Source organism: Gossypium hirsutum, chromosome A13 (assembly GCF_007990345.1).
Source record: "Gossypium hirsutum isolate 1008001.06 chromosome A13, Gossypium_hirsutum_v2.1, whole genome shotgun sequence".
Lineage (NCBI taxonomy): Eukaryota > Viridiplantae > Streptophyta > Magnoliopsida > Malvales > Malvaceae > Gossypium > Gossypium hirsutum.
In genome coordinates, this window is record NC_053436.1 from 91,759,782 (window position 1) to 91,771,857 (window position 12,076).

The 12,076-nt window shown below is 32.7% G+C and overlaps 1 long non-coding RNA gene across 1 annotated transcript; it reads left to right on the plus strand.

Annotated features, from left to right (window-relative positions):
- Window positions 1-1,615: 1,615 nt before the first annotated feature.
- LOC107895169 (uncharacterized) lies at window positions 1,616-5,161 on the plus strand. The gene is made up of 2 exons (XR_001683434.2): window positions 1,616-4,631; window positions 4,887-5,161. It is a non-coding gene; the product is annotated as an uncharacterized lncRNA (long non-coding RNA).
- The last annotated feature ends 6,915 nt before the right edge of the window (window positions 5,162-12,076 follow it).

Consider the following 12,076-nt stretch of genomic DNA (forward strand, 5'->3'; position numbering starts at 1 on the left):
AGCTGAAGTCGGAATGTAAGCTACCGATACTGCTCACACAAGCTGATAAGTATCCGCAACAAATGCCGAACCTCAACTATCGGTAGAACATTCAGGACCAACACCCGAAACATGAAAACTCTAATGACATGTTATTTGTATCCTATACATTCTTAAGGTTCAAATGAGGCTCGATAGTTGTCGAACATCTTTGGATTTTCATTGTTTCTTTACATGATAAATTTCATAATAACATATATATATATTGATTCATTTAAATTAGAACAACACATTAAACATTAAATTTAATTAACACTTAAGTGATTATAGTTCATACGAACTTACTTGGCTAAATTTGTAGAAATGTCAAAGTACAGGGGCTATTTGGTAATTTTCCATTCTCCTCGATTTTTCACTCAATCTTGATCTAAATTTATATTTTTTTCAATTCATTAATTTAGATAGTAAAAAAAATTATTTTATGCAATTTAGTCATTTTTGAAATTTTTACAAAATTTCCCCTAATATTTTACTTTTATTTAATTTAGTACCTGAGGCTAAAACATGAAAATTAACCATTTTTATTGCAAACCCATGCCAACCGAATGTTAATAGCATCCATTTCAACCCATTTTTGCAACAATTTCACATTAATTCCTTGAACTATTACTATTTCAACAATTTAGTCCCTAATCAGCAAATTCATCAAAAATCACTTAACAAAATACTTTTAAATACCAACCAACACTTCAAATTTATCATTTAACATTTAAAATCAAAAATTTTCATCAATGATAACATTCAAAATCTTTAACAGTTTCAAAAATGAAGACACAAATTAGCTGGACCTAGTTGTAACGATCTCAAAAACATAAAAAATATTAGAAACCGGTGAAAAATGGCTTACCATGCATGAATTGAAGCATGGATGAAGCTTGAATATGCTTCCATGGAAGTTCGGTGACGAACCATGCATGAATTTGAAGCATGGATGAAGCTTGAATATGCTTCCACGGAAGTTCGGATGAAGCTTGAATATGCTTCCACGGAAGTTCGGTGACGAACCATGCATGAATTGAAGCATGGATGAAGCTTGAATATGCTTCCACGGAAGTTCGGTGACGAACCAAACAATTGAAGAAGAAAACATGATGTTTTCTTATTTTATTAACTTTTTTATTCTTTATTTTGTCTTTTATCTTTCATAATAATATTACAACATATAAAACACATACAAAATTAAAAGAAAATAAAGTTTTAACCGTTCATCAACTTAAGAATGGGTAATTTACCCATTAAGGCCATCCAATTATAATTCTTTAATAAATTTAACATCTTTAAATTAATAGCGATTGACTTGTTCAACTTTTATAATTTAATCCTTTTTGCATAATTAACTATCGAAACGTTAAAATTTCTTAACGAAACTTTAATATAACCTTAATAAAATTTCATAAATATTTATAAAAATATTTACTGCTCAGTTTATATGAAAAATGTCTCAATACCTCATTTTCTAAAATCGTTTTACTTTAGGGTCTTACCACTTGAACATGATTGTTCATTCAAATATAAAAAATTATCAATATAAAAATTTATTTTAATACCATATTGGACTTGTAAATATGTCCCCGAAACCACTATTTTTTATATAATAGAAAAACGAGTTGTTACATGTTGTTCCAAAGGCAACTTACAAGAATACACTGACAGGGTCATCACACTCAAATGATTCATTGCAGATGTTGGAGGATTTTGAGATCCAAGAAGGGGATGTGTGGACTGAGTTGGTCAATGGGATCCCGTTGATTACGTTCTCTAACAGATTTAAGGATTTCAATGAGAGAAAAATGGCCAAAACAATCATTATTAAACTATTGGGAAGAAAAAAATCGCTTTCAATACCCTACTGAATAAGGTCACGATGTTATAGAAAACTAAGTGCCCGTTCCAACTCATGGACTTGGAGAACGATTACTACCTAGTTCACTTTAATGATGAAGAATACTATAACAAGGTGTTGACCAATGGACCATGGGTGATTTTTGGGCAAGTACCTGATGGTGAGGCCTTGGACATCGGATTTTTCAACGGCATAGGAGGATGAGGTGGGTATCCAAGTTATGTGGGTTCGTTTTTCTAGACTTTCTAAAAGATATTATTCGAGTTGTCTCCTCAAAGCTATTGGGCAGGCTATTGGTTCGGTAGTCAGAATTGATAAGATTACTGATATTGCGAAAGGGGGAAGGTTCGCAAGAATGGCCATTTGTGTAGATCTTTGAAGACCACTGGTTTTTAAAGTTAGAATTAATTGACATATACAAAGGGTAGAGTATTAATCTTTACCAAACGTTTGTTTCAAATGTGGGCTTTATGGTCATGGGGTTGATTTATGCTAGAAGGATCGATCCCCATCATTGATGGAAGAGACTTCTGTTAAGATGCCCATGCCAAAAAAACAAGCTCCTCAGGATTTGCAAAGAAGGGTAGAAAAAGAGGATTATAAACCGTGGATGATAGTAAACGCCGACAATAGCGGAAGATGAGAAGTTTGGGGGATAAATCAAGAGATAATCAAGGCGACTTGGGTGAAGGATCTAGATTTGATGTTCTTGGCAAGAATCAAGAGTTGACTGAAGTTGAAGAGGCCAATATGGTAAGGGAGTTATCTATTGAGAAAGGTATGATAAAGGGACTGGAAATGGGAGAACTCCAAAAGTGGCGACAGCTTATACAATGAATGACTCTAAAGTTAAAGCTGAGGGGGTTTTAGTTGCCTCTGGGCCTAAAGTGGGTGTCAGTGTGCTTAAGCCTGTGAACAAGAGTATTGAACAGGGCACTATAGACTTTAATGATGGAGCAGGCCTTAAAGTTGGGAAGGCTGATGCAAGCCCATTCCATTTACAGACTGTACAAGTTTTAGGTGGATTGGATAGCAACAGGAATAGGGTTGTGAAATTGAGTAAAATTGTCCAGATCATGACAAAAGGAAGCACGAGTTTCACCTTTAGCGAGAAAAGTGCGAGCTTGACTGGTGAGATTACTAGCCAGTGGCCGACAGCCATGAAGGATTTGGAATCAGAAAGACCTCCGGGGTTTGAAATCGCACGCCTAGACTAGAATATTGTAGGAATAGAGGCATCGATAAAGGGTATTGCTGAGGGTATCCAACGAGAATCTGAATTCGGTACTTTTACCTGTAGGGATTCTGTGGCGATGGAAGGTGTTGACGTTGCGGAAGCCTGCAATATTCAGGTAGATTGCTAAGTTGGAGCTCCTAGTTTGCTTTCTATCTCCTTGTATTATTTATTTATGAATGTAAAGATGTTTTTTCTTGGAATTGCCAAGGAGTTGGCTACCCAAGGTTCCATAATTTCGTGAAGGGGTATAGAAAAGAATTTTCTCCTAATTTATTTAGTCTTGTTGAAACTCGTGTTAGTGGGTATAAAGCTGATGTAATTATTGGGAAATTAGGCTTTCAAAATTCTTTCAGAATAAAAGCAGCAGGTTTTGCTAGGGTATTTGGCTTTTTTGTAATGACAATATTAATGTAGAGATTATTCAAGTTCATCCTTAAGTGGTTCATATGCGAATTGGTAATAAGCAAGGGACATAAGTATTTCTATGTTTTTCCGTTTACACAAGCCCTTAGTTAAATAAAAGACTTGATTCATGGAGAGCGTTGGATGCTTTTGCAAGTATTATGAGTAAACCTTGGATTTTAACAAGTTATTTCAATTCAATATTGGATTGCTCAGACAGGCAAGGAAAGGCAGCTCGTGGGGGTTTCGACTGTGGCTCTTTTAAAAAATTCATCTTTCAATATGGTCTCTGAGACATGGGTTTTTTAGGTCCCCGATTTGCTTGGAGTAGATGAAATCTATCTTAGGGAATAGATCGTGCTATTTTTAACTTAATGTGGGAAGTAGCTACACCAAGCTATTCTGTTCGACATCTTCACAGGTTGAAATCGGATCACCGTCCAATTTTGATTGCGCCCAATTTCAATAGCCTTAATGTAAACTGACAGCTATTTCATTTTTTAGCAAGCTGGTTACTTTATTCAAAATTCAGGGACCTAGTTCATAAGCACTGGAAAAAGGGACCTTGAGGTGGTCTCAAATTTGGAACAGTTTAAGATGGTGGTATAAAAATGGAATAAAGATGTGTATGGGAATATTTTTGCTAGAAAGAAAGAACTTATTATGGAACTAAGTCGAGTCCAGAGAATTTTGGAACTTTGATTTTCACCACATTTGATCTCACAAGAAGCTGAAATTCTAAAAGAAATTGATGACATGAAAAGCTTTTATGGTTTCAGAAGTCCCAATTTGTTTGGCTGACAAATGGTGATAGAAATACTAAATATTTCCCCAATCGCGCGAGAACTAGAAGGAAGTCTAACGAAATTGAAGGGTTAATAATTGGCAATGGAGTTTGGTGTTTTGATGATGATAAGTTAAAACAGCATGCAGTGGGTTACTTTCAGGAACTTTATACGGCTAGGCTTAGGGTTGCGGGAACCTTTTCATGTCACGGCATGTTTCTTTTACTTTCACTGAATGATCGTGATCTTCTGTCAATGGAAGCTACAAGTGAAAAAATTTATAAGGCGGCTTCTAGTATGGCACCTCCGAAGGCACCCGGAATAGGTGAGTTTCATGTGAACTTTTACTAGTCCTAATGGAAAATGATTGGTGAATCTGTGTGTGCTCTAATTCAGAAAGTATTTAGGGGGCATTGTTTTTATCCTAATCTTAATAAGACTTTGCTTGTGTTGATACTAAAAATTCAAGGTCCTCAGTATATATCCCAGTTTCGTCTAATTAGTTTATGTACCGTGTTGTATAAATTATAACCAAGACTATTGTAAACTGACTTAGACCGATCATGGCTAACATTGTCAGTCCAAATCAGACAAGTTTCATTAGAGGGAGAAGCATTTCTGACAAAATTATCATTGCATAGGAGGCGATCCTATACTATGAAGACCAGGAAAGTGAAAAGTCGTTGAATGGCTCTGAAGCTTAATTTGGAGAAAGTGTATGATAGAATTCGTTGGGACATTTTGGAAAATACCATGATTAATGCAGGTTTTCCATTTGTTCTTGTACGAGTAATTATGAATTATGTAACTTCATCATCTATGCAGATTCTTTGGAATGGGTCAGTTTTAGAACAATTCTATCCCACGCGAGGACTACGACAAGGGGATCCCCTATCACTGTATTTATTTGTATTGTGTATGGAACGAATTGGTCATCTAGTTAAGAATGCGATTAAGACAAAGAAGTGAACCCTTTACCTTTCTCAACACAAAGATCGAAGCTTTCACATCTCTTCTTTGCTGATGATTTAATCTTATTCTGTAAAGCGGATAGAGTTGAGGCTGCACATGTTAATGTTGTTATCAATACGTTTCGTGGGTTTTCTGATCAAATGGTTAACAGAAATAAAACGTAGGTTTTCTTTCCATAAACACCTCGGGGAAATCACTAGCGTAATATGTGAGGATATTGGAGTTTCAAGGGTAGATGATTTAGGGAAATATCTCGGCATGCCTATTTTCAATCAAAGAGTCACAAAGGGTACCTTTAGTTTTGTAGTTGATAAGTTTCGTAGTAAGTTCAGTGGCTAGGAGGTAAGAAACATTTCGATGGTAGGAAGAATCATTTTGGTCAAATTAGTGTTTTTAGCTATACCAAGTTATTTTATGAGTTTTGTTTGGCTTCCTATATCGGTTTGTTTGAAAATTAAGAAAATAGCAAGAGAATTTATTTGGGGATCTGATGCGGAGATAAAGAAACCTTCTTAGCTGAATTGGTCAGATTGTTGTAAGCCATTGGACATTGGTGGACTTGGAATCAAAAACTTAGTGAATCAGAATAAAGCCTCCCTACTAAAATTGAGATTTGACATTGTTGCTAATTTGAGAAAATTGTGGGTGCACGTCTTAAGAAACAAGTATAATGTTCAAGGGATATTACTACAAACAATTTGGTAAGTGGTTGTTCATTCATTTGGAGATCAATTATGAAAATTTGGCCAGAAACCATTACTAATACTTTCTAATTGATAGATGATGGCCAAGTGGTAAATTTTTTGAATGATACATGGCTTAGGCACATTGGTCTTCCTAAGGATCTGTTTCAGGGACCTGGTGTACTGGATGAAACATTGAGAGCCTGCGATATGACGGATGTTTCAGGTAAATGGGATTGGGCTTGTATTATCTCGTTTTTTCCTAACCATGTGATCAAGCATATTACAATTGTGCTTCCGCCTTGTACGAATGTAGATTTAGACTGCATTTAGTGGAAGTGGTTGACAAGTGGCCTTTTCTCTTCAACTGAAACATATAAGAATTTGACTGATTTTGGTAATGTTAACCTATCTATTAAGTGGAAATTTATTTGGAAGTGTAAGGCTCTACAAAGAGTTCGTGTATTTCTATGCTTGTTGTGGCAAGATAGGATTCTGATTAATGAGAAGCGAGCTCAACAACATATGCCTATTGAAGACTATTGTGTTTGTTGTGGATTTCCCATTGAGACTAGCCTACATGCCATATGAGATTGTGAGTTCTCAAAAGTCGTTTGGAAGACGATAATTTCTAATTCAGTCAGTAATATGTGGTTAACCAAGAACTTGTTATCTCAAGAGGAGTTGACGGTGAAGGAGGAAAATTGGTCGACTTTGTTTGCAATAATGTGTTGGCTATTATGAAAATGCCGAAATAATTTCATTTTCAATAATAGCCATAGTAATATTAATGGTGTTGTAGGTATGGGTTTAGCTTGGACTACGAGCTTTGTAAACTCAAAATCATGTAAGCTACATCGCATTCAGAAGGTCTCGATTGATCATTGGAGTTTACCAGAAAAAAGGCGGGTTAAGTTGAATACAGATGGTGCATTGTTTGAAAGCAATAATATTGTTGCTATTGGATGAGTGTTTAGAGACCATGATGCCAATTGGATGTGCAGATTTACTACGCAGATTGGGAAAGATTCAGTATTCAAAACTGAGGTAAAAGCTATTTTTGAAGGCCTCAATTTAGCATGGGCATTTGGTTTTAGGCAATTGGAGTTGGAGTGTGATAATGATTTAGTTGTGGAAACTATTTTAGCTAGTGGTGCAAGTACTAGTATGTTTTCAAAGTTACGTTTGATTAGTCAACTTTTATGCTAAAATTGGAAGGTTCATCTTCGACACATCCCTAGAGAACATAACAGAGTAGCTGATTGGATGGCTAAATTGGGAAACAGGAACTATGATTAGATGCAAGTATTTGAGGAGTGTTGAAAAATCGGGTTTGAAAATTGCATCGAAAAATAAATTTTGGGAAAAACCAGAGTTTTAATTTTTTTTTCAAAACAAAAACTTGGTTGTGATATCTAAAATAATAAACATTTAATCAAAATTGTACCTTTTCGATTCATCTAGGATGAATGCTTCGACTGTGTAGTCTTCTCCGTTTTCTTCAAGCTCACGCTTGTTGAGTGTGGGCTCGTTTTGAATCAAAAAATTTTCACAAAAATTATCAGTAGGTAATTTTGTAATTTCTCTAAACTTTTGGGTTAAGTTGTAAATATAAAAATATCTTTAAAAATTTTCTGAAATAATTTCTTCGGAGAATTTTCTCTCTACAACTTTCTCTTAAATTCAGGTGTGCATAAAATAATGACTAAGACTCTCTTTATTTAGGGAAAGTTTAGAGAGTTCAACTATGATTAAATTTAATCACTTTAATATTAAATTAATAAAATAATATTAAGATAAATATTAAATTTAATTTAATACAAAGTCTATTAAAATAATATTATTTTTTGAATAGTTAGTCTGAAATCAAATTCTCTAGTAGAGTCTTAATAAGAGTGCAATTCTTCCACTGCTCAACCACGGAAGGCCTACCGCCATCGACCATTTTTCGGCCACCGAAATGTCACCTTCGCAACCGCCAACACCTCGAGCTGGTTCGGTTTCTGCCAGTTTGGTCTGGGCCAGTAACAACCCAATCGGTCCGATCCAGCCACTAGTTGGACCATTAGTCTGGTTTCACATACCAAGCTCGATTCAACCAGTTTTTGGGTCTTGATCATATTTTTGGGCTCTCAAGCCCAATTTATGGTTTCAGGTCCAAATTTGAAGTTTAATTACCCATTGGTCCAATTGTCTGACTTAAAAATTAATTTTTAAAAATATCATATTAATTTTAATTAATTTGATTAATTTAATTTTACTTGATCAAAATTAATTTTCTTAATAATCACTTAGATTTTCCAAATTAAGTTTTTAAGAAAATTCTTTAATCAAATTGTAACAGCCCGTTTTCTAGTGTTGTCCGAAACTGTGGTTACGGAACCAAAATTTCGACATGTCAGTCCATAAATATTAATTATTTAATATTTACAAAGTCACTAGTGCCATATTAAATTTTGGCCTAGTAATTTTAATGTTTAATTAGTTAATTAAAGAAAAAGGATTAAATCGTAAAGGTGGTAAAAGTTAATTAATATTGATTATTATTAGCTAAAATATTTGAATAGTTAAAATGAGGGGACATTCAATTAGACCATAATTGGTGATAGTCAACGGCATTAGGTGAATGTTATAATGAAATTTCAATTAAAATAAAGTTAAAATAAAATAAATAAAACATAAATAATAAACATCGGCTTCTTCCTTTATCTCTTGTGACCGAAACCATGGAAATGAAAGCTTGAAGCATTTGGTTTGTTTGTCCATTTCATGTAAGTGTTATGTTATCGGTTTTTTATAAATTTTATGTTTTTGAAATCGTTGTAACTTAAATTATCTTGCCCAGGGGCTAATTTGTGAAGTTGTCTAATTTTGGAAAATTCACCATTGTTGTTTTTGAAGCTTTTAAATTGATAATGTTTTGATTGGAAGTTTGATAGTGAATTTGAGCTAGTTTGTAAAATAATTTGTATAGATTTTAAGTTAAAGGATTTAAGTAAAAGCATTTGAAATTTGGAAGTGTTTTATTGAAAATTTTCAGAATTTAAGGAATGCTTTTATATAGTTAAAGCTTCGGTAAAAATCGAGTTTATGAATTAATTGTAAAAATAGACTAGTTTTAACATTAAGGACTAAATTGAATAAAGTGTAAAAGTTTGGGACAATTGTGAAAAATTCTAAATAGGAAGAAATATGAATTAAATTGAAAATTATATGAAGTTGAAGCTAATAAATTGAAATAAACTATTTTATAGATCAAGACCAAGCAAATAACTAAGGAAAAAGGGAAAGTTGTTGAATAGTCTTTGAACTTTCACCGTCTCTGTAGTTTACCCTTAGTAAGTTCTTACAGTTCAGTTAATATAAATTGAAATGTTATTTTGATATTTTGTTGTGGTTGTTGGTTAATTTAGACACGATTGAATTATTATCATTTGATATGAGTCGAGAAAGTAAATAATTTAAATATTATTAATCCAATGATATATCAAGCCCGAATAAACGTATGACAGGATACAAGTGACATGTCAATAGGTTATATTGCATGCGGTATGGGTTGACTTGCGATTAGATGATGACTTTTGATTTGTTACTTTCCACTAAATATATCGGTGTCCAACATTTGTTGTGAACTATAGTATTATATTTACAATGATTCTGGTGTGTTTTTGGGGGCGGATATAAAGCCTACAAGCTTGGCACTAGGTGCCCAGGTGTGTTCTGAAGGGATGTTAGCCTACGAGCTTGGCACTTGGTGCCCAGGTGTGTTTTCGGTTGGCTTGGCTCATTTGAGAGTTCTGGTGTATTCTGGATGGTTAACCGCATATCCGAATCAATTTATACTGTTAATCGAGCAAGTTTCTAATGGTTATATGACATGTTATTAAATCTTATAAGTGTCTATATGGTCTTCTGAATGTTTATTAAATCTTATAAGTGTCTATATAGTCTTCTGAATGTATATCGTGACTTGGTATTGAACGACCTCATATGATTTAATATATTTTGCAACTTGTATATATACGTGTATAAACTCACCTATTGAGTGGATGTGATTGAAATGATTTATTATTTGTTAATCTTATTAATGAAATAGCTATGTTTATACGGTAAGTTTTCTTGTTTCAACTGTTGAACTTACTAAGCTTTATTGAAGCTTACTCGTGTCATTTTTTATGTTCCTTGTAAATAACTTTTTGTGGAGTCGGACGATAGAATCAACTTGAAGATCACACTATCCAGATACATTTTGGTAAATTTTGATACGTTTATTTTATGTCATATGGCATGTAATAGGTGTGTTTTATATATGATTTAAATATTTACTACATGTGTTACATATGAGATTGATGCAAATGCTTAAGTTTGTTATTCGCTTGCTTGTGTATGTGTCTTTAATCTTGGTGTGAATATGTTCATATAAAGTTGTTTTGATCATTTGATTTAAACTGTAACACCCCTAACCCGTATCCATCGCCGGACTAGGGTTACGAGGCATTACTGAACAAAAACAAACATTCTAAACATTCAGATATTCATACAAGTCATACTCATAAATATATTAAACACATGGCTAATTAAATATTAAACATATTTTATTTATCAAATTGCATTTACAAATCATACCTCAAAATTCAACCGAATCTATACCTTTCGAATAATCACATTTTCATTAACAAATATAAACATATGCATATACTTTCATTATATACCCAAACCATCATTTGAATTATCAATCAAAGTATATGTATATACGTACACATAATTATTAATTTTGCAAAAATGCATGTAATGCTTATGGTGTACTATTACATAAAATTACTATTCAAATGGTCATTTATCAATGTCTCACTTACAAGCATTATTAAACAATATAATCTCAATAATTCATCATTAATAAACTTATAACTAATTATAGTGCTTATATATTTTTCCATGCAAACCAAACTAAACTAATCTTTGCATATTCGAATATAGGCATGCCTCATATCATGCATTTCTAATATACATAAAACATGCTAACACTTGAGCTCATGTTTATAAATGAATAAACATACATCAAAATTAAATCATTAAACCATATTTATTTATATTTATACATATCAAAACCGAGTGACCAACCACAACCAATTCCACTTATCATCATTTTCCTTTCAATTTTAATTCATCACAAATAAATATATATTCGCACATGAAAACACGTATAAACATCTTATAAGTTACATTTTCTAGACTCATTATCCAAATATATTTTACCCCAACCAAAAAACTAAACCGAAACAAATAATTATATCATAAAATTTATATATATATATAATGATCATTACATCAATCCACTTTCAAATTTACTAACATCAATGAACCATTATCAAACATACCATATATATGTCATATACTTCATTAACTTATAATTTATTACACATCAACTAAAAGTAAGCTCAAACCATATCCAAGTATGAACAAATCTATCATGGAAATTAAGCCATTTTCTCATGGCTAAAGTTATACATATTCAAGGTCGAATAAAAAACGTATTAGCCTATACATGCCAAAAGTTTGAAAATAAACTTTTAAAAGTACCGAAAGTTGACAATAGTGTGGATGACTTTGATCACGATCCCCGAGCTCGTAACTTACAACCAAAATCTAAAATAGAATAAAAAAACATATAGAGTAAGCTAACTTAGCTTAGTAAGCTTTAAGTAATTTAAATAGCTTAAATGAATGATCAAAACATTCTATACAAGCTGAAATGTACCATCAAAGATATACTTTACTCAAATAATTTACCTTGGCCGAATATTCAAGATCAAATGTAATACCACATAAATACTTACCTATATATCCAAATTCGAAAGATACATTATATTATCTCATAAGGCCGAATATATATAACTTCAAGATATATTATCATAATAACCTAATATTCCAACTCAATAAATCAACACATATGACCGAATTTTTGAATTCAATATAACCTCACATGTATCGAATGTATATAAATATAAGTTCAATATAAACTCACATGTAACCAAATACACATGTTCAATATAAATTCACATGTAATCGAATGCTCAAGTTTGATATAAGCTTACTTGTACTTACCTGTTTGGCC